Here is a 19,809-nt window from a genome sequence, read left to right as displayed (position 1 = left end):
GAAAGCTGAACGAGCCGTCCGATGCCCTATCCCGCGGCACATGTGCCAACGCACAAATTAACCGCCTCCAAACCCTCCACGAGGACCTCTGCCACCCGGGGGTCACTCGGATCAACCACTTTATTAAGTCCCGCAATCTCCCATACTCTTTAGAGGAGGTCCTAAGGAACTGCCACATCTGCGCAGAGTGCAAACCGCATTTTTTCAGGCCGTATGGTGCGCACCTGATTAAGGCTTCCCGCCCCTTTGAACGCCTTAGTCTGGATTTCAAAGGACCCCTCCCCTCCACCGACCGCAACATATACTTCCTTAATGTGGTGGACGAGTACTCGCGCTTCCCATTCGCCATCCCCTGCTCTGACATGACCGCGGCCACAGTCATTAAAGCCCTGAACACCATATTCACACTGTTCGGTTGCCCCGCATACGTCCACAGCGACAGGGGGTCCTCCTTCATGAGTGACGAGCTGCGCCAGTTCCTGCTCAGCAACGGTATAGCCTCGAGCAGGACGACCAGCTACAACCCCCGGGGGAACGGGCAAGTAGAGAGGGAGAACGGCACGGTCTGGAAGACCGTCCTACTGGCCCTACGGTCCAGGGACCTCCCAGTTTCACGGTGGCAGGAGGTCTTCCCGGACGCCCTCCACTCCATCCGGTCACTACTGTGTACTAGCACTAACCAAACGCCTCATGAGCGCCTCCTTGTCTTCCCCAGGAAGTCCTCCTCTGGAACGTCGCTGCCGACCTGGCTGGCGGCCCCAGGACCCATCTTGCTCCGAAAACATGTGCGGGCGCACAAGTCGGACCCGTTGGTCGAAAGGGTTCACCTCCTTCACACGAACCCGCAGTACGCTTACGTGGAGTACCCCGACGGCCGACAGGACATGGTCTCCCTGCGAGTTCTGCCGCCCGCCGGCAACACACACATCCCTCCGACACCAATCACCCAACCCCCCCCCCCCTTCCTGCCACCGCCGCACCCCGCGACCGCCCCCTTCCCAGGAGGATCGGTCCTCCTCCCAGGCCCGACCAGGAATAAAGCCCAAGCTGAAACCGTAAGGCTCCCGGAGACGGCAACACCGGAACAAGCACCACCACCACCACCGGGGCCGAGGCGATCGACACGGACGACCAGACCGCCCGACCGACTCGTGGCGTCGATCTAACAGTACAATATGTGGACTTTTAACGAGAACATTTTGTCTTTTCCTGACGATTACTGTAAATAGTTCGAAACAAAAAAAAACCTTGTACATACTGTAATAACATGCGAAAGTTTTCCTCCCAGGACCAGCCTTGTAAACCCTTACCACCATGCGAAGCATCACCCCGCCGGGTTCATTTTTAACAAGGGGTGAATGTGGTAGTATGCATTAGGGGTCATGTGGGACTGTGAAGCCGTGATGTAATTGGCTGACAGATCCCGGGTCCTGGTTGGACGTAGACCTCTAGCTCCGCCCTGAAAGCGGAGTATAAGTACCAGGAGTCCTCCCCCGCAGGCAGTCTACTACTGAACTGCGGGGGAACAGTCACGCTTAATAAAGCCTCATCGACTTCACTCTATTCATCTCTCGGAGTCTTTGTGCGCTACAGTCACAACCTTCCATTCAGAAAAAATAGATCCCGTGTGACTTCACCTTTTGTACCAGTCTGCCACGAGGCACCTTATCAAAGGCTTTACTGAAGTCCGTGTAAACAACATCCACCACCTTTCCCTCATCAATCATCTTTGTCACCTCTTCAAAAAACTCAATCAAGTTGGTGAGGCACGACCTCCCCTTCACAAAACCACACTGTCTATCTCTAATGAGTCCATTAGTTTCCAAATGGGTATAAATCTTATCCCTGAGAATTCTCTCCAATAATCTACCAGGCACTGACGTGAATCTCAATCCAGCCTCAAACAGTCTTTAGTTTCCAGGATTATCCCTGCTACCTTTCTTAAACAGCGGTACCACATGAGCAATTCTCCAGTCCTCTGGAATCTCACCTGTAGCCAATGGAGATACAAAGATGTCAGTCAAGGCCCCAGAAATTTCCACCCTTGCTTTCCTCAGTATAATGGAGTAAATCCCATCCGGCCCAGGAGATTTATCTAACTTAATGTATTTTAAAACACCCAATACCTTCTCCTTTTCGATGCCAACATGATCCAGACTGTCCACACACCCTACCCAAGAATCATCTTACACAATGTCCTTTTCTTTGGTGAACACTCATGCAAAGTACTCATTTAGTACCTCGCCCATTTCCTCTGGCTCAACACATAGATTCTCCCCACTGTCGTTAAGTGGTCCAATCCTTTCCCTGGCCACCCTCTTGCTTTCTCACATGAGCGAGAAAATCAAGCATCAGGAAGCACTAGCATGTGGGAAGAACCAAATTACATTCAGGTTAAGAAGTATTAGTTTTTTTTCCATTTACAAAGAATAAAGTTTGATTTAAGCACAAACAGTTTGTTTAAGACTGCCACATAAAAATAGACACGTTTCCCCAATGAAACGTTTTTATAACTATATTATGTGGTGTTAGGAGAAGGACCGGAAATCCTAATATTGTCTCCCTAGTGTGAATCCCTAATTACATGTAACTCTTGTTAGACTACATGGCTTGGATTGAGGACAGCATTGGGTCTAGCGCTGACATCCTTTACGTAATGTTTAGACTCATACATAGTCTCACAACCCTCACAGAGGTCAAGGGATGTGGACCATCAGGTTCCCCGTGACCTCTGCTGAGTATGGACTTCCCCGGTAATGGGGCGGGGCTTCCCCTTAACGAGGGGGGCCTGTGCAGTACAAAAGCCCCGACCGAGGTGAAAGTCGGGGTGGGAGTTCCCTTCGGATTGGAGGTCAGGCTCTGGGCCCTGGGCCGGGCCGGAGAATCCCTGCGACCGGGCCACGCTGCCCCGAAGCTTGCGGAGAATCGGCGTCATTGGCGCCTGCGTGGTTCGCGCGGCGGCAGTCCTCTACGCTGCTGGCCCGCCGATTCACCGGCCCGTATGGGCCGAGCGGCCGCAGTTAAAACGCTGAGTCCCGCCGGCGCCGTCTACACCTGCTCACAGCCGGTGGGAACTCTGCGTGCAAGGGTCGGGTGGAGGCCTGTGGAGGGGGGCTCGAACCACGGTGGGGGGCCTCCAATGCAGCCTGGCCCGCGATCAGGGCCACCGATCGGCGGGCCGGCCTCTCTGTCCCCCGGCCTCTTTTCCTATGCGCCGGCCACTGTAGTCCTGCGCCATGTTACGTCGGGGCCAGCGTGTTGAAGGCCACCGCACATGCGCGCGTTGGCGCCGGCGCCACAGCGCATGCGCAGATCCTGGGGCGAACAGTTCACGCCGGGATTGGCAGCTGGAGCAGCGTGAACCACTCCAGTGCCGTGCTGGCTCCCTGTAGGGGCCAGAATTAGTCCTGGGAGTGGCCCGTTCATACCGTCTTAAAACGCGACGGCATTTACGACGGCGTGGACACTCTGCCGCGGGATGAGAGAATCCCACCCCCGGTACAGAGGGGGGGGGGGGGCGCCTTATGGGCGGCCGGGGCGGCGATTCAGCAAGTTAGATGGAACGGCGCGGGGCAGATCATTGGGACCTTGTTTGTTGGTCCAGGTCTGCCGGCTGAGCCCGCCATCGGGTTCGGTGCAGCCGCTGAAGGCCGCAGCCGTGCGCATGCGCGGACTTGCAAACAGAAGTGCGGGGGCCCGTATCTGCAGCTGAAGCTGCGTGAAGCACTCCGGGGCCCTGCCAGCCACACATTTTATGCCTTTTTCACTTTTTGTGCAATATATCTGCTGTCTCCATGCCTGCAAGAAAAACAAACTCATGGCTCCCCAGGAAAATAAAACATTTACGTGCAGGGCCCTGTGCCAAGGCTTCACCTCAGGAGAATCTCTCAAAGGTCAAAAGGGATTGGCGCCTCTTTGGCCAGCAATCCAGCCTCAAACAGAACTTGTTCCAACAACCTTCATCTCTGACAGAAAGGGAAAGAATCGTCAGTAAATCATGACCCTGTGGGGATACAATGCAAGGACATGGCCATAAATTGAACTGTCTTTATTAAATCTGCAGAGGAAAATGTAGACAACCCGTCTAGCTGCTGTGAGCAGAAGCTGAGAAATATTGTTGCCACATCAAACAATTCTTTTCCACAGAGAATTACTTACCGAATACATGATATTGAAGGAAAGGTGTGTGCTATTACTCATAACGTCTTCACCAGACCTGAATAACAAAAAGGAATGGCTATTGAAAAAGTCAATATGCTGTTTCAGGCGTATTGTCCAATCGCTACATTTTAGTGTGATTGTGACTATGCTCACCCCTGCCCTTAACATGGAAAGAAGCATGGGATTAGTTTGGTTTCAGTCTTGGGTTACAGATATTCTTACCTCTCATTTTATCGCATAAGGGGTTAATGCTAATTGCATGATATGCCAATGAGACAAAGTATACACCTTCACAGGGAGTGATACAATATCTCATGATCTTGCTCTCTCTTGTACAACCTTGGGTTTCAGACATTGTTACTGTTAGAGATGTCCCTATAGGTTTAATGTCATGATCTGTCGGCCTTGTCGGCCCAGATTCTGGACGGATTGAGGTTGGTAAGTCTCGCGGGAGGCCTCTTACGAAATTTACCAGCCTCGCGAGATCTGACGAGATCCCGGTCATTGTGGGTTGGATCCAGAATTGCATATTTAAGTGTGCAGTTCAGCTCACTTAAATATGTTCATGCCAGAGTTACCACAGGCCTCGTCTCGGAGACCCTGCGCGGGCACCAGTTAGCACTCGTTTTCACAAATGTGAACCAGATGTACTGGCACTTGTGGGGGGTCTCCCAGGCAATTGGGGCCCCTGGGTGGTCAGGCTCTGGGCAGGGTGATACCCCTGACACACTTGATGCCACCCAGGAACTGTGCCAGCCTGGAAGTACCATCTGGATGCCACCCTGGTAATCCCAGGGTTCCCGTGGCACTGCCAGGCTGGCAGGGGCATTGCCAGGCTGGGAGTGCCAAGGTGTCTGGGTACCATCTTGTATGTGCCGGGGATCAGGCCCAGAGGTGCCCTGCCCTTATGAGGTGGATTGCGGGGGGGCTCAACGATCCCCTAATTGGTAGGTTGGGGCATTGGAGTGATCCAAAAGCCATGTTGCGGGGTTCAGAGTTTGGGGGGCCACTTAGAAATTACATCCTGATCTCTTCCTACACTGGGGATCTGAGCTTGTTAGTGCAGGAAATGAGCCTATGTGATAGCCTCGGCAGGGCTTTCTTAGCTGAGGCCTGGAAAAGAAGCAGAGTCCTGTCCAATAGCAGCACGGTAGCACAAGTGGATAGCACTGTGGCTTCACTGCCAGGGTCCCAGGTTCGATTCCCCGCTGGGTCACCGTCTGTGCGGAGTCTGCACGTTCTCCCTGTGTCTGCATGATTTTCCTCCGGGTGCTCCGGTTTCATCCCACAATCCAAAGACGTGCATGTTAGGTGGATTGGCCATGACAAATTGCCCTTAGTGACCAAAAAGGTTAGGAGGGGTTATTGGGTTACGGGGATAGGGTGGACGTGAGGGCTTAAGTGGGTCGGTGCAAACTCGATGGGCCGAATGGCCTCCTTCTGCACTGTATGTTCTATGTTCTAATAGCAGGGTCATTCTTGGTACTCCAAGCACCAGGAAACACCGGCTAAATGTGCCCGAAACGGGACTCTGTTTCATTTCCGTCAAATCACGCCCAACATTTTCCTTATCTCAACAGGCTCTGTAAATGTTGTGTTCGCACAAAGAGACCAAGATTATTACATGGTGGTAGTAAGTGAAAGAACAAGTATGGGAAATTCCATACTATTCCCAGAAAGGTTCGAGCAGGTAGCAGGCCTTAACCGAGCAAGTACGTGGCTGGATTGGCACTGAAGGTTTATCAGATACCGCAGCACATTGAACCTCGCAGGGAGTAGGTCAGTACACTGTAGGTAACAGTGGGTGCCTGATCAGATGATATCCTCATCAGCTAAGGGATTGATGAAGAAAAAGCTACTACAATGAAGTAACAAAATCACTTGATACTTCAATCTGCAAAAAAATAATATTGTTGAGCGGGTTAAATTTAACATATCTACCCGAAGGCAAGGGGAAAGTATTGATACATTTATAAATGATCTGTATAGACTTGCAGACAACTGTGATTATGGCAATTAAAAGGTGAACTAATCAGGGTCAGAATTGTTGTTGGTTGGTGTGAAAGCATGAATTTGAAAAATGCTGAAAAACGAGGCATAATTTTGAATAATTTAGTCAATGTAAGATTCTGATATATTGGGTAATGTGGAAAGAAATGTCAAGCTGCTGGTGAAATCTGGGTAAGGGAGTGTTCTGATTTTTGGCTGATTGGAAGCATGGATGAGCATTTTCATCTGCTGACCTCGATAAGACAATTGCACAGATGAAGAACGATATTATGCTAACTATGGGCTGGTTTAAGCTCACTGAGCTAAATCGCTGGCTTTTAAAGCAGACCAAGGCAGGCCAGCAGCACGGTTCAATTCCCGTACCAGCCTCCCCGAACAGGCGCCGGAATGTGGCGACTAGGGGCTTTTCACAGTAACTTCATTGAAGCCTACTCGTGACAATAAGCGATTTTCATTTCATGTTAACGAAAGGGCTTAGTAAAGAAAGGCGGCATGCATGAGGGACATGTAAGTGTACAATACAGTAACGGACCTTTTATTTCCTTTCTTCATTCACGGGACGTGGGCATCGCTGGCAAAGCCAGCATTTGTTGCCCATCCCTAATTGCCCTTGACTGAACATTTCTGAGGGCAGCTAAGAGGCAACCACATTGCTGTGCTTACGGCCAGGATAGTTATGCCCCTCCAGTTTAGATGCAACCTATCCTTCTTGTACAGGTCCTGCCTGCCCTGGAAAAGATCCCAATGGTCCAGTTATCTGAAACCCTCCCTCCTACACCAGCTGTTTAGCCATGTGTTTAGCTGTACCATCTTCTATTTCTAACCTCACTGGCACGTGGCACAGGGAGTAATCCTGAGATTACAACCCTAGAGGTCCTGCTCTTTCGCTTACTGCCTAACTCCCTGAACTCCAGATGCAGGACCTCGTCACTCTTCTGCCTATGTAATTAATATTAATATGTACCACAACCTCTGGCTGTAACCTTTCCCCTTCAGAATGCCCCCTGCCCATTCAGAGACATCCTGGACCATGGCACCAGGGAGGTTACATACCATCCCGGAGTCTCTTTCACATCCACAGAAGCGCCTATCTGTGCCTCTGACTATAGAGTCCCTGATAGCTTTTGCTCTTCTGCGCTTTGTCCCTCCCTACTTAACAACAGAGACAGCTGTGGTGCCACTGCTCTGGCTGCTGCTGCTGTTTTTCCCTGATAGGCCATCTCCCCGAACAGTATCCAAAACGGTTTACTCGTGAGAGAGGGGGAAAGTCACAGGGTATTCCTGCACTGACTGCCTGCCCCTTGTAGCGGTTACCCATCAATCGTCCTGCACATTGGGTGTAACCATGTCTCTAAAACTCCTACCAATGACGCTTCCGCCCCCTGCATGCTCCTTAGTGCATCCAACTGCTGCTCCAACTGTTACATGCGGTGTGTGAGGAGCTGCAATTGGGTGCACTTCCTGCAGATGTGGTTTTCCAGAGTGCGGGAAGCTTCACGGACCTCCCACATCTCACATGTGAAGCATTTCACCCCTCTAACTGCCATTTCTAGAACTAATTAATAAATTCAGTTAAAAATAAATACTTGCTAAAGAAAAATAAGTTACAGTTAACTATATACTTCCTAGCACTAGATTTCTACTATAAATAACTCACTTGTGGCATGGTGGCACAGTGGTCAGCATTGCTGCCTCAAGTCGCTGAGGTCCCAGGTTCAATCCCGGCTCCGGGTCACTGTCCGTGTGGAGTTTGCACATTCCCCTCGTGTTTGCCTGGGTCTCACCCCCACAACCCAAAGATGTGCAGGATAGGTGGATTGGCCACTCTAAATTGCCCCTTAATTGGAAAAAAAATGAATTGGGTACTCTAAATTTAAAAATAAATAAATAAATAACTCACTTTATTATTTCAGCTTGGCTCACTAACTGTTATCTTTTTCAGTTGCAGCTATTATTACACAGTCCCTAACATCAGTTACTCATCAACCAATCAGCCTACCGCTTTCCTGTGATGTGACTGTTGATTTTCTTTTTGAATCCCAGCGCGATGTTTGAACAGCTCCCGAACCTCGAGAAGGCTGTCCCGGAGGTCTCTCCTCCCGCAGGTAAGTGCTGTCCCTCAGGCTGTCTTTATACGCTCCCCAGTACAAGTTCTCCCTCGCAGGTCCGGTGCTCTCTCCTACCCAAGACCTTGGAACCATTCGTGTGAGTACTCAGAACATCTCTTGATATCCTGTGCGCCAGTCTGCCCCTGGATTATGGACCAATTAGAGGATCTAAGCATGGAGGCAGAGGGCATGGCTGAAGTACTCAATCATTTTGTCTTTCTCAAAGATGAGGTTGCTCCCACATTCATAGTGAATGAGCAGGTACTTGAGATACTGGATATGCTAAAAATGGATAAATAGGAGGTGTTAGAAAGGCTGGCTGTACTCAGAGTTGATAAGTAGCCATGACCGGATGAGATGCATCCGGTTACTGATAAGGTTACTGAGGGACGTAAAATTGGAAATTGTGGAGGCACTGGTAAGATTCTTCCAATCCTTGGTATTTTTTAAATGATATTTCAAGGGCTGCACGGTAGCACAGTGGTTAGCACAATTGCTTCACAGCTCCAGGATCCCAGGTTCAATTCCTGGCTTGGGTCACCGTCTGTGCGGAGTCTGCACGTTCTCCCCATGTCAGCGTGGGTTTCCTCCGGGAGCTCCGGTTTCCTCCCACAGTCCAAAGATGTGCAGGTTAGGTGGACTGGCCATGATAAATTGCCCTTAGTGTCCAAAAAGGTGAGATGGGGTTATGGGGATAGGGTGGAGATGTGGGCTTAAGTAGGGAGCTCTTTCCAAGGGCTGGTGCAGACTCGATGGGCCGAATGGCCTCCTTTTGCACTGTAAATTCTATGATCGATGCTTGACATTTGGGCAGGAATTCTGGGCAGTCATCATCCATTAAAAATGATGATCTTAACCACATTTTCAGCATCACAACATTAAATGTAAACTGGCGTGCATACGTACTTGCTCACAGATATCGCTGAGCTGCCTGATTTCCCGCCGGCGCTGAGTCTTGACCTTGTGGAAAGGAGGGAAAACTAGGAGCAAAAACTGCTGCAAGGGCAACCGAGCCTCAGAGTATTGGTAATTGATTGACCTCTCGCAGAGCCTGGGGCAGACCGCACTGTGGGGTGGCTTCAATTGTTTCAACCTGTGACTGTCACTGGGGAATTGATGTAAATCTGAAGTTTCTCCCTCTTTATTTTTTGGGTTAAAGCTGATCCTGATGGGAATTTGCTTTGGGGCATGGAAAATATAGATCTACATGGGACTTGAATCCAGGCAGGAATGGGTAGCATTTACTTGCTTCCGGACAAGGTAAACCTTTTTTTAGGGATGTGGGCATCACTGGCTGGACAACATTTGTTGCCCATCTCTAGTTGCCCTTGAAAAGGTGGTGGTGAGCTGTCTTCCTGAACCGCTGCAGTCCTTGTGGTGTAGGTACACCCGCAGTGCTGTTAGGGAAGGAGTTCCAGGATTATGAAGTGAAGGAATGATGATATGATGCCAAGTCGGTTGATGGTGTTCCCAAGTCTCTACTGCCCTTGTTCGTCTAGATGGTAGTGGTTATGGTTTAGAAGATGATGCCGAAGGTAGTGTTTTGCAAACTTTTTTTCCCAGGACCCACTTTTGCCAACTGGCCGCCATTCGCGACCCACTTTGATTGATTTTTGCGACACGACACATTCGCTTTGATGCGAATGGAGAGCCTGTTTGCTCTCACTTGAATCAGGTTCACAGGAGGAGAGGGCAATGCACACAGCAGCTGTAGATTTCAGCCAGTTCCTTTGTGCTGTCTTCACCTGTATGAAAACAGAAAATCCAACCTCACCCACGTAGGTCGTCGTGACAGGAAATAACAACAAAATGAGTGTTTTACTCAGCACTGGATACTCTGGGGAGTTGCTCCTCCAGAATGCTGACAGCGTCATGTGTCTTTTGCCTCATGTCTTTTTAATGTGGTATCACAGGTCAGCGTAATCTTTTGCCTTGGAGTCAGCTGTAAGTTAATAACTGACTCTGGGGTTTCACCCACCACTTTTCTTTCAAAATCTGAAACTTCTCCTCGTGAGCCGGGATTCTCCGATCCCGCAGCCAAGTTCTGACGCCGACGTCAAAAGCGGCGCGAGCCACTCCATCGTCAACGGGCCTCCAGGCCCAGGTATTCACCCCTTCCCAGGGGGCTAATATGGTGCCAGAGTGGTGTCCGCTTGCAACAGCCGACGCGCCCCGGCCTGCTGGTGGGTCCGCGCATGCGCGCTGCGGCCGGGGCGAGTTCGCGCATGCGCGTGGGTTCCCGTCTCCGCGCCGGGCAATATGGCGGAGGCCTACAGGAGCACGACACAGAGGAACATAGGCCCCCACGGAAATAGCCCGCTCGCCGATCAGTAGGCCCCGATCACAGGCCAGGCCACGGTGGAGGGCCCCCGGAGTCGGATCCCCGAGAAACTCCGACGTCCCGCCGGGTAGGACCGTACATAACCTACGCCGGCAGGACGAGGCCCGGAGAATCACAGGGGGGGGGGCCTCTTTCAACGGCTCCCGACCAGCGCAGCGGCGATCCCGCCGGAGAATCGTCGGAGCGGCCTGGTGCCAACCTCCCCCCCACCCCCCCCCCCCCCCCCCCCCCGCCCCGACGATTCTCCGACCCGGCGGGGGATCGGAGGAATCCCGGCCATGGTCTTTGCATCCTTATTTGCTCTGGCACAATTGCCAAAAACCATGGGTGTCATTCTCCGACCCCCCAGAGGGTCGGAGAATGGCCGTTGGCCACCGTGAATCCCGCCCCCGCCGGTTGCCGAAGTCTCCAAAGGGAGAAAAGTCGGCGGGGCGTTAATGTCGCCGCTGCCGCGGAGAATGTCACGGGTCTGCGCAAGGCAGCCGATTTTTGGCCTGCCGATATTGTCCCTTCCGGATGGGCCGAAGTCCCGTCGACGTGATGACCGTTCACGTCGACGTAAATTAAACCTCCTTTTCATCGGCGTGACCCGGTGCTCCAGGCTCACGCCGACCAGCGTGGAGGTGAGTGACGGCATAGGGGGTTGGCTCTGGGCAGGCGATGGCGTGGCCGCAGTCTGAATGCGTGAAGAGAGGTGTGTCTCGGCTTGTGTGTGTGTGTGCTGCGGGGGGGGGGGGGGGGGGGGGGGGGGGGGGGTGGGTGGGTTAGGATAGGCTGGGCTCCGGGGGAGTGCCGGGAGGGGGTCCGTGCCGGGGTGGAGGTTGGGGGGGGGTCCGTGCCGGGGAGGGGGATGGGGGGGTCCGTGCCGGGGTGGAGGTTGGGGGGGTCCGTGCCGGGGAGGGGGATGGGGGGGTCCGTGCCGGGGTGGAGGTTGTGGGGGGAGGTCCGTGCCGGGGAGGGGGATGGGGGGGTCCGTGCCGGGGTGGAGGTTGGGGGGGTCCGTGCCGGGGAGGGGGATGGGGGATCCGTGCCGGGGATGGGGATGGGGGGGGGTCCGTGCCGGGGAGGGGGATGGGGGGGGTCCGTGCCGGGGGTGGAGGTTGGGGGGGGTTCCCTGCTGGGGAGGGGGATGGGAGGGCAAGTGAGTTGGTCCACCTGGCCAGGTGCCAGCCCTCCAACAGTTGGACCCGTGCGGTCCATGCCACCTGGCTGGGGGGAGGAGGGGATATGGGCAATGATGACATGTCGTCGTTCCCCTCCCCCCACCAGGCCGTCATGTTTTCAGATCATCCAGCGATGTTGGCCGCCGTGGCGGCAGCCGCTCATGTCTATGTTGCCCTGGATGAGGAGGAGGAGGAGGAGGAGCGTGCCAGAGAGGCGGCGCCGGCTGCTGCAGAGGGGCAGGCGGCAGCCGCCCAGGCTGGAGGGACACCTGACCGACAGAACGAGGAGGGGGAGGAGGACGTCGCGGCCCCACAGCAACAGAGGCACCCGAGGGCCGCCCCGTGTGTACCGGCCCAGGCAGTCATACCAGGACCTCACGGACCGGGAATGCAGGAGGAGACTCCAGATGAGCCGGGAAACCGTGGCACACATCTGCCACCTGCTGGCACACCTGTCACCGCGTGGGCACTAGCGGGGGACACCCTCTCCCCGTGTCCGTCAAGGTTACGGTGAACTTTTATGCAACGGGGTCATTCCAGGCACCGAGTGGGGACCTGTCCGGCATATCGCAGACATCGGTGCACCGGTGCATCCGGGCAGTGACAGATGCCCTATATGCCATGGCGCACCGCTACATCCGCTTCCCCGTGGACCGGGCCAGCCAAGCTGCCCGGGCCGTGGGCTTCTCTGCCGTGGCCGGGTTCCCCATGGTCCAGGGCCGCGATCGATGGGATGCACGTCGCCGTGCGGCCACCTGCAGATAACTGGGCCGTGTTCACTAATAGGAAGGGGACCTATTCGATGAACGTACAGGTGGTCTGCGACCACCGCATGATAATCCTGCACGTCTGCGCCCGTCACCCAGGCAGTGTACACGACTCATTCGTGTTGTCGCGGTCATCCATCCCCGGCATGTACGAGGGACGCCATCCCCGGCTGAGGGGCTGGTTGCTGGGCGACAGGGGCTACCCATTGCGATCGTGGCTGATGACGCCTATACGGAGGCCACGCAATGAGGCGGAAAAACCGCTACAATGATGCCCATGTAGCGACAAGGGGAGTGATAGAGAGGTGCTTTGGCGTGCTGAAGATGCATTTCAGGTGCCTGGACCTCTCTGGGGGCGCCCTCCAGTATCGGTCAGATAGGGTCGGCCGCATCATTGTGGTGTGCTGCGTCCTGCACAACATAGCCCAGCAGAGGGGCGATGTGCCGCAGGCAGAGGAGGGCGGAGTGGAGGAGCAGCAGGAAGAGGCGCAGACCTCCCCAGATGAGGGGGATGGGGGTAATGGTCAGGGCAGACGGGGTAGACACAGGCGGGTGGCTGTCCACCATTACCGGCTGGCCCAGCGGGCACCGGACAGACTGATAGACGCCCGCTTCACTGACTAGATGGGTAGAATCGGGTAGTATGGCCACAGACCGCACACCATGGCAACAGCCGACCACCCACACCCTCCACCCACCCAGCACCCTCACCCCCCTCCCCAACCCCACCCACCCCACCCGCATGCACCCCCCCCCCCATTGCCGATCCACCTGCGGCACAACGGGCCGGGCTCACACAGTTGTGGGTGGGCGCGTGTCTATCGCAGGCCATGGAGGATGATGACAACCCGCCCTGCGGTGAGCTCCTGGCTCTACATCGTTGGACTATGTCTGACCCATGGCCACAGTACCACCATCCACCCGGACCATCCCTGCATGCGGCTGTGACACTGCAGCGCATGGTCCCGTCCTCTGCCCGGGGGATGTTGATGGCGGCCCAGGGGGAAGGGGGCAGACTCACCTGGGGCTGAGGTAAGACCACCCCTCACACACACACTTGCGCTCAACGTACATGACACCCCCGCACACTTTGGACAGAGCACAAAGGCAGCTTCTGTAGGTGTAACATTGACTTTAATAACCAAAGGAGTTCATGCACGTGCCCTAGCCCCTAAAACTCATCTGTGCCCTGCAACAGTGCCAACTTACTCAGTGTCTAATTGTTTGGCCTTACGGGCCCTTTGACTACGTCTACGTGGTTCCCCAGACGGTACAGCAGAACTGGAGGTGGACTCCTGTGATTCCTGCCCTCTGACACTGGATCCCTTTGGCGGCCGTTTCCTGGGGCGGCGCCGGCTCGCACATGGCCACTGGCGCCGATGCCCTCAGCGATGGCCTGCTGAGACTGGGCCATGGCCTGCAGAGACTGGGCCATGGCCTGCTGAGACTGGGCCATGGCCTGCAGAGACTGGGCCATGGCCTGCTGAGACTGGGCTATGGCGTTGAGCGCCTCTGCCATCTGGCGCTGGCACTGGCTCATGGCCTCCTGTGAGAGGGCAGCCATTTCCTGGACCACAGACACCGCCTGCACGGAAAGCCCCAGGCCTCGCAAACCGTTCCCCATGTCTGACACCGTCGCACCCATTGCCTCCACCGTGAACGCCACCCGTGCGGTGTCGGCCTGGGTGGCACGCATGACCGGCACCACTCCCAGCTCCTGGACGCGGGTGGACTCCTCCACCTGCGACCGCAGCCGCCGCAAGCCGCCCGTCACCCTCTTCGCTTGTCTCCGTGTCGGTGGTTGCATCGGATCTATGTGTGGGTGTGGTAACTGCAGGAACCCGGGATCCATCTGGGCGGCAGATGTTCGCTTGGGCTGGGCTGCCCTCCGACCGCCCGGCCCCTCTGCTGCTCCTACCTCCACCTGCTGTACCGGGACGGCTGTGTTGTGCGCACCAGTGAGTGTAGCAGACGCCTCATCACTAAAGTGCCCAACCGAGGTGAGTGTTTCTGCGATGGTGGAGGGTGTTGGTGACAGCAGTGGCGTTGTGTCGTGCTCTTCGTCCCACTCTGAGTCCATGGCACTTTGGGGTGGGGGTTCGTCTTCACCCATCCACTCTGAGTCACTGTCCAGTATTTCGTCCTCCTGGGTAGTGCTGTCCCGGGTAGTGGTGTCCCGGGTAGTGGTGTCCCGGGTAGTGGTGTCCCGGGTAGTGGTGTCCCGGGTAGTGGTGTCCTGGGTAGTGGTATCCTGGCTCGGATGTGACGGGGGCCTGTGGCTGCCCCCCTCGTCGCTGGGTGGTCGCTCCCGCACGTGACGGGGGTGTCGTCTCCCTGTTGCTCCAGGTCTCTCCGTCTCCCGTGGTGTGCGAGGGGCATCCTGCGGGCGTCGCATGCTGGAGGGTGCGGGTCTCTCCGTCTCCCGTGGTCTCCGAGGGGCATCCTGCGGGCGTCGCATGCCGGAGGGTCCGGGTCTCTCCGTCTCCTGTGGCCTCCGAGGGGCATCCTGCGGGCGTCGCATGCTGGAGGGTGCGGGTCTCTCCGTCTCCTGTGGTCTCCGAGGGGCATCCTGCGGGTGGTCTGCATCTGCGGGGATGGGTGCCTGGACGTTTGGTCCTGCGATACACAATGAAGCATGCATGGTTAGACATCAGGCAGTGATCAGGTGATACGGGGGAGGGGGATATAGGGGAGGGGGGATATGGGGACGGGCTGTCGATGGCTCACTTGCTACTACGCCCCCGACCTCTGCATCAGCAATCTCCCGGTCCTCAGGTCCACCAGCCAGTTCCAGGGCCCTTTCCTGGTGTTCGGTCAGTGGCCTCTCATCTGCGGGGCCTCCTCCAGTCCTCACATGCTCCCTATTGTTGTGTGCACGCTTCTCCTGTGGCGGGGGGTGGCAGGGGTAAAAGGCAACACTGTTAAGCAGGTATATGAATGCACGCCATCGGTTGCGCGTGCATTGCAGAGGTTAAGGTTAGGGCTGGATTCACTTGGGGATATGGGGGAGGGGGGGATATGGGGGTGGGGGGGATATGGGGGAGGGGGGGAGGGGGGGATATGGGGGAGGGGGGATATGGGGGAGGGGAGGATTTGGGGGAGGCTCACCCTGCCTGCTCTGACGAGGTCGTTCACCTTCTTGTGGCACTGGGTGCCTGTCCGTGGTGTCAGAGCCACAGCGGTGACAGCTTCTGCCACTTCCCTCCACAGACGCCAGCTGTGGCGTGGGGCAACTCTGCGGCCGTGCCCGGGATACAGGGCGTCCCTCCTCTGCTCCACCGCGTCCAGGAGCGCCTCCACATCGCGTGACTCGAACCTCAGGGCTAAGCGGCGGCCAGCCATCCAGTCGGGTGTTGCGGTCGGGTGTTCCGGTCGGGTGGGGGGGAGCAGCGCGGCCTTATGAGCCGTCACGCCGTGCGGCGCGTATGACGCTGCACGGCGTGAACCACTGCGCAAGAGCGGATCCCATTACGTCGCTGCTAGCCCATTTCGGGCCGGAGACTATCGACCCATCTTTCCGACGTGACGCAAGTCGGATTTGCGCCGTTTTTTGCGCCGATCGGCGGACTTTCCGCCGATAACGGAGAATTTTGCCCCATATCTCAAGAAATCATCTTTATATTGCTTTGCTTCTGAGTTAAGTTTCTTGTTTAAGCCGTTAACCAGAGGCCCGGGAGCTCTGTGCAAAGCTAACAGTAGCACTGCTTTGTCCTAGCCTGGACTATCCTGAGCAGTCCTCTCCAACAGATTCTGTTGTGAGAACCTGGCCAATCCTGTCCAATAGGTTGGTCAAATGGTCATTGTCTGGCACTTGTGTGGCGCAAATGTTACTTGCCACTTGTCAGCCCAAGCCTGGATATTGTCCAGGTCTTGCTACATTTGGACATGGACTGCTTCAGTATCTGAGGAGTCACAAATGGTGCTGAACATCCACAAACATCCCCACTTCTGACATTATGATGGAAGGGAGATCATTGATAAAGCAGCTGAAGATGGTTGGGCCAAGGACACTACCCTGAGGAATTGCAGCAGTGATGTCCTGGAGCTGAGATGATTGTCCTCCAACCACCACAACCATCTTCCTTTGTGCAAGGTATGACTCCAACCAGCGGAGGGATTTTCCCCATATTCCCATTGACTCCAGTTTTGCTAGGGTTCCTTGATGCCATACTCGGTCAAATGCTGCCTTGATGTCAAGGGCAGTCACCCTCCTCACCTCTGGAGTCCAGCTCTTTTGTCCATGTTTGAACCAAATCAGGAGCTGAGTGACCCTGGCAGAACCCTAACTGAGCAGGTTATTGCCGAGTAAGTGCTACTGCATAGTGCTATTGATGACCCCTTCCATCGCTTTACAGATGATAGAGATAGACTGATTGGGTGGTGACTGGCAAGATTGGATTTGTCTAGCTTCTTGTGTACACATCTGGGCACACCTGGGCAATTTTCCACATTGCCGGGTAGATACCAGTGTTGTAGCTACACTGGAACAGCTTGGCTAGGGTTGCAGAAAGTCTTCAGTGCTATTGCCAGAATGTTGCCAGGGCCCATAGCCTTTGTCATATCCAGTGCCCTCAGCCATTTCGTGATATCACGTGGAGTGAATCGAATTGACTCAAGACTGACATCTGTAATGCTGAGGACCTCCAAAGGACACAGAGATGGATTAGTCACTCGGCACTTCTGGCTGAAGATTGTTGCAACTGCTTCAACCTTGTCTTTTGCACACATGTGCTGGGCCCCTCCATCATGGAGGATGAGAATATTTGTGCAGCATCCTCCTCAAGTGAATTGTTTAATTGTCCACTATTCACGGCTGTATGTGGCAGGACTGCAGAGCTTAAATCTGATCCGTTGGTTGTGGAATTGCTTCATTCTGTCTATTACTTGCTGCTTGTGTTGTTTGGCATACAGGTAGTCCTGTTTTGTAGCTTCACCAAGTCAACACCTCATTTTTAGCTATGCCTAGTGTTGCTGGTGGCATGCCCCCCCCCCCCCTGCACTCTTAACTGAACCAGGGTTGATCCCCTGGCTTGGTGGTAATGGTAGAGTGGGGGATATGCCGGGCCATGAGGGTGCAGATTGTGGTTGAGTACAATTCTGCTGATGCTGATGGCCCACAGCTTCTCACGGATGCCCAGTCTTGAGTTGCTAGATCTGTTCGAAGTCTATCCCATTTAACGCCGTGATAGTGCCACACAGCATGACGGAGGGTATCCTTATTGTGAAGGTGGGACTTTTTCTCCACATAGTGGGCAGTCGTACGGATACGGTCATGGGCAAATACATCTACGGTGGGCAGGTTGTTGGGGATGAGGTCAAGTATGTTGTTCCCTCTTGTTGATTCCCTCACCACCTGCTGCAGTCCCAATCTAGCAGCTATGTCCTTTGGGATCCAGCCACCTCAGTCTGTGGTGGTACCACAAAGCCATTCTTGGTGAAGGACATTGAAGTCCCTCAGCCAAAGTATATTCTGTGCCCTTGCCACCCCCAAACGCTGGGGGAGTACCGATTCATCAGCTGAGGGTTACATGGTAATAAGCAGGACTACCCATGTTTGATCTGATGTCCTGAGACTTCATGGGGTCCAGAGTCAATGTTGAAGACTTCCATGGCAACTCCCTCATGCCATCAACAAGTCATCTCCAAGAATCGTGATGGTCATGTCGGTGGCGTTATCCATGTTAGGCTGTTGCTCAACTAGTCTATGAGAGAGCTCTCCTGAGATGTTACAAGATGCACAAGCCCCCAGATGTTAGTAAGGTGGACCTTGCAGGCTCAACAGGGTTTTCCTGGTGCCCAGGTCGATCCCGGATGACCCTGAGTGGTTTGCTATGCCATTTCAGAGGGCATTTAAGTGAATTTGGAGTCCCATATAGGCCAGACCATGTAAGAACGGCAGATTTCCTTCCCTAAGAGGCATTAGTGAACCAGATGGGTTTTTACAACAATTGACAATAGTTTCAAGGTCATCATTAGACTTTTAATTCCAAACATTAATTTAATTTAAATTCCACATCTGCTGTTGTAGGATTCGAACCTGGGACTCCAGAGCATTACTCTGGGTCCAGTGACAATACCACTGTGCCATCGCTTCCCCTTTCAACCGATAATGGCGGAGACATTATCAGTCCTGGAAAGAAAACCAAATCGCGGATTCTGGATAAACATCCTTTGTCACATGACACAAGACTCTGGCCTTTTGAGCAGTTTCATTTTACCTTTCTAAGCTTGCTGTTTAACATCCAACTGGCAGGCCACACAGAAGCAAGTTATGTCCAGGTGGGACCACTGGCCCATTTACCTGACTCAACGGGAAGATTTTGTATCATTGTGTTCAAAGCTGATGCAATCTCTTTGTGCGGATTTCATATTGCAACATCAACTTCGCCCGAAAAGTGAATCTTACAATACAATCTCCAGCCAGCCGACCATCGAATGTCTATGTGGCAGTTTTCCAAATTGGACCTTGACTTTGGGACTCTGGAACTTCCATGAACCAATATTCATTTTCTCTGCGGCCCTCGTACTTTTTAAAAAAAAATTCCAATTCAGGGGCAAAATAGTGTGGCCGTACCACCGACCCTGCACATCTTTGGGATGTGGGGGTGAGACCCACGCAGTCATGGGGAGAATGGGCAAACTTCACACGGGTAGGGACCTGGGGCCAGGATCAAACCCAGGTCCTTGGCGCCGTGAGGCAGCAGTGCTAACCACTGCGCCATCATGCTGCCCATAGCGGTGTACTATAAAACCTCCTTTGCTGTATCCCCCACACATTTCCTGTTTCACTGTGGAGAGGGGCGTTGCTAACACTTTCGTGGGATTTGAATGTGTACCATAAACTAACCCACTGAGTTAATCCTAACTTAAATTTACTGTGAGATTATTAATACAATTGGATCACGGACAAATCGAGGGGTTGGGAATCTACGCCTTCTGTTATTCTAAAGAAAAGCTCATTCAAAACACTTCCAGACAGATAAGAACAAACAAAGAACAAAGAAATGTACAGCACAGGAACAGGCCCTTCGGCCCTCCAAGCCCGTGCCGACCATGCTGCCCGACTAAACTACAATCTTCTACACTTCCTGGGTCTGTATCCTTCTATTCCCATCCTATTCATATATTTGTCAAGATGCCCCTTAAATGTCACTATCGTCCCTGCTTCCACTACCTCCTCCGGAAGCGAGTTCCAGGCACCCACTACCCTCTGCGTAAAAAACTTGCCTCGTACATCTACTCTAAACCTTGCCCCTCTC

The 19,809-nt window shown here is 54.1% G+C and overlaps 1 long non-coding RNA gene across 1 annotated transcript in view; it reads left to right on the top strand.

Moving 5' to 3' along the window:
* Positions 1-19,809, top strand: part of LOC140395906 (uncharacterized) — a 148,905-nt gene that overhangs the window by 40,887 nt on the left and 88,209 nt on the right. The window contains exon 2 of the long non-coding RNA XR_011936384.1: positions 8,114-8,276. This is a non-coding gene — a long non-coding RNA (uncharacterized lncRNA). The remainder of the gene's footprint in view (positions 1-8,113; positions 8,277-19,809) is intronic.

Source organism: Scyliorhinus torazame, chromosome 19, assembly GCF_047496885.1.
Source record: "Scyliorhinus torazame isolate Kashiwa2021f chromosome 19, sScyTor2.1, whole genome shotgun sequence".
In the NCBI taxonomy this organism is placed as follows: Eukaryota; Metazoa; Chordata; class Chondrichthyes; order Carcharhiniformes; family Scyliorhinidae; genus Scyliorhinus; species Scyliorhinus torazame.
Note: the sequence above shows the minus strand (reverse complement) of the source record. Positions and strands in the feature narration are given on the sequence as shown.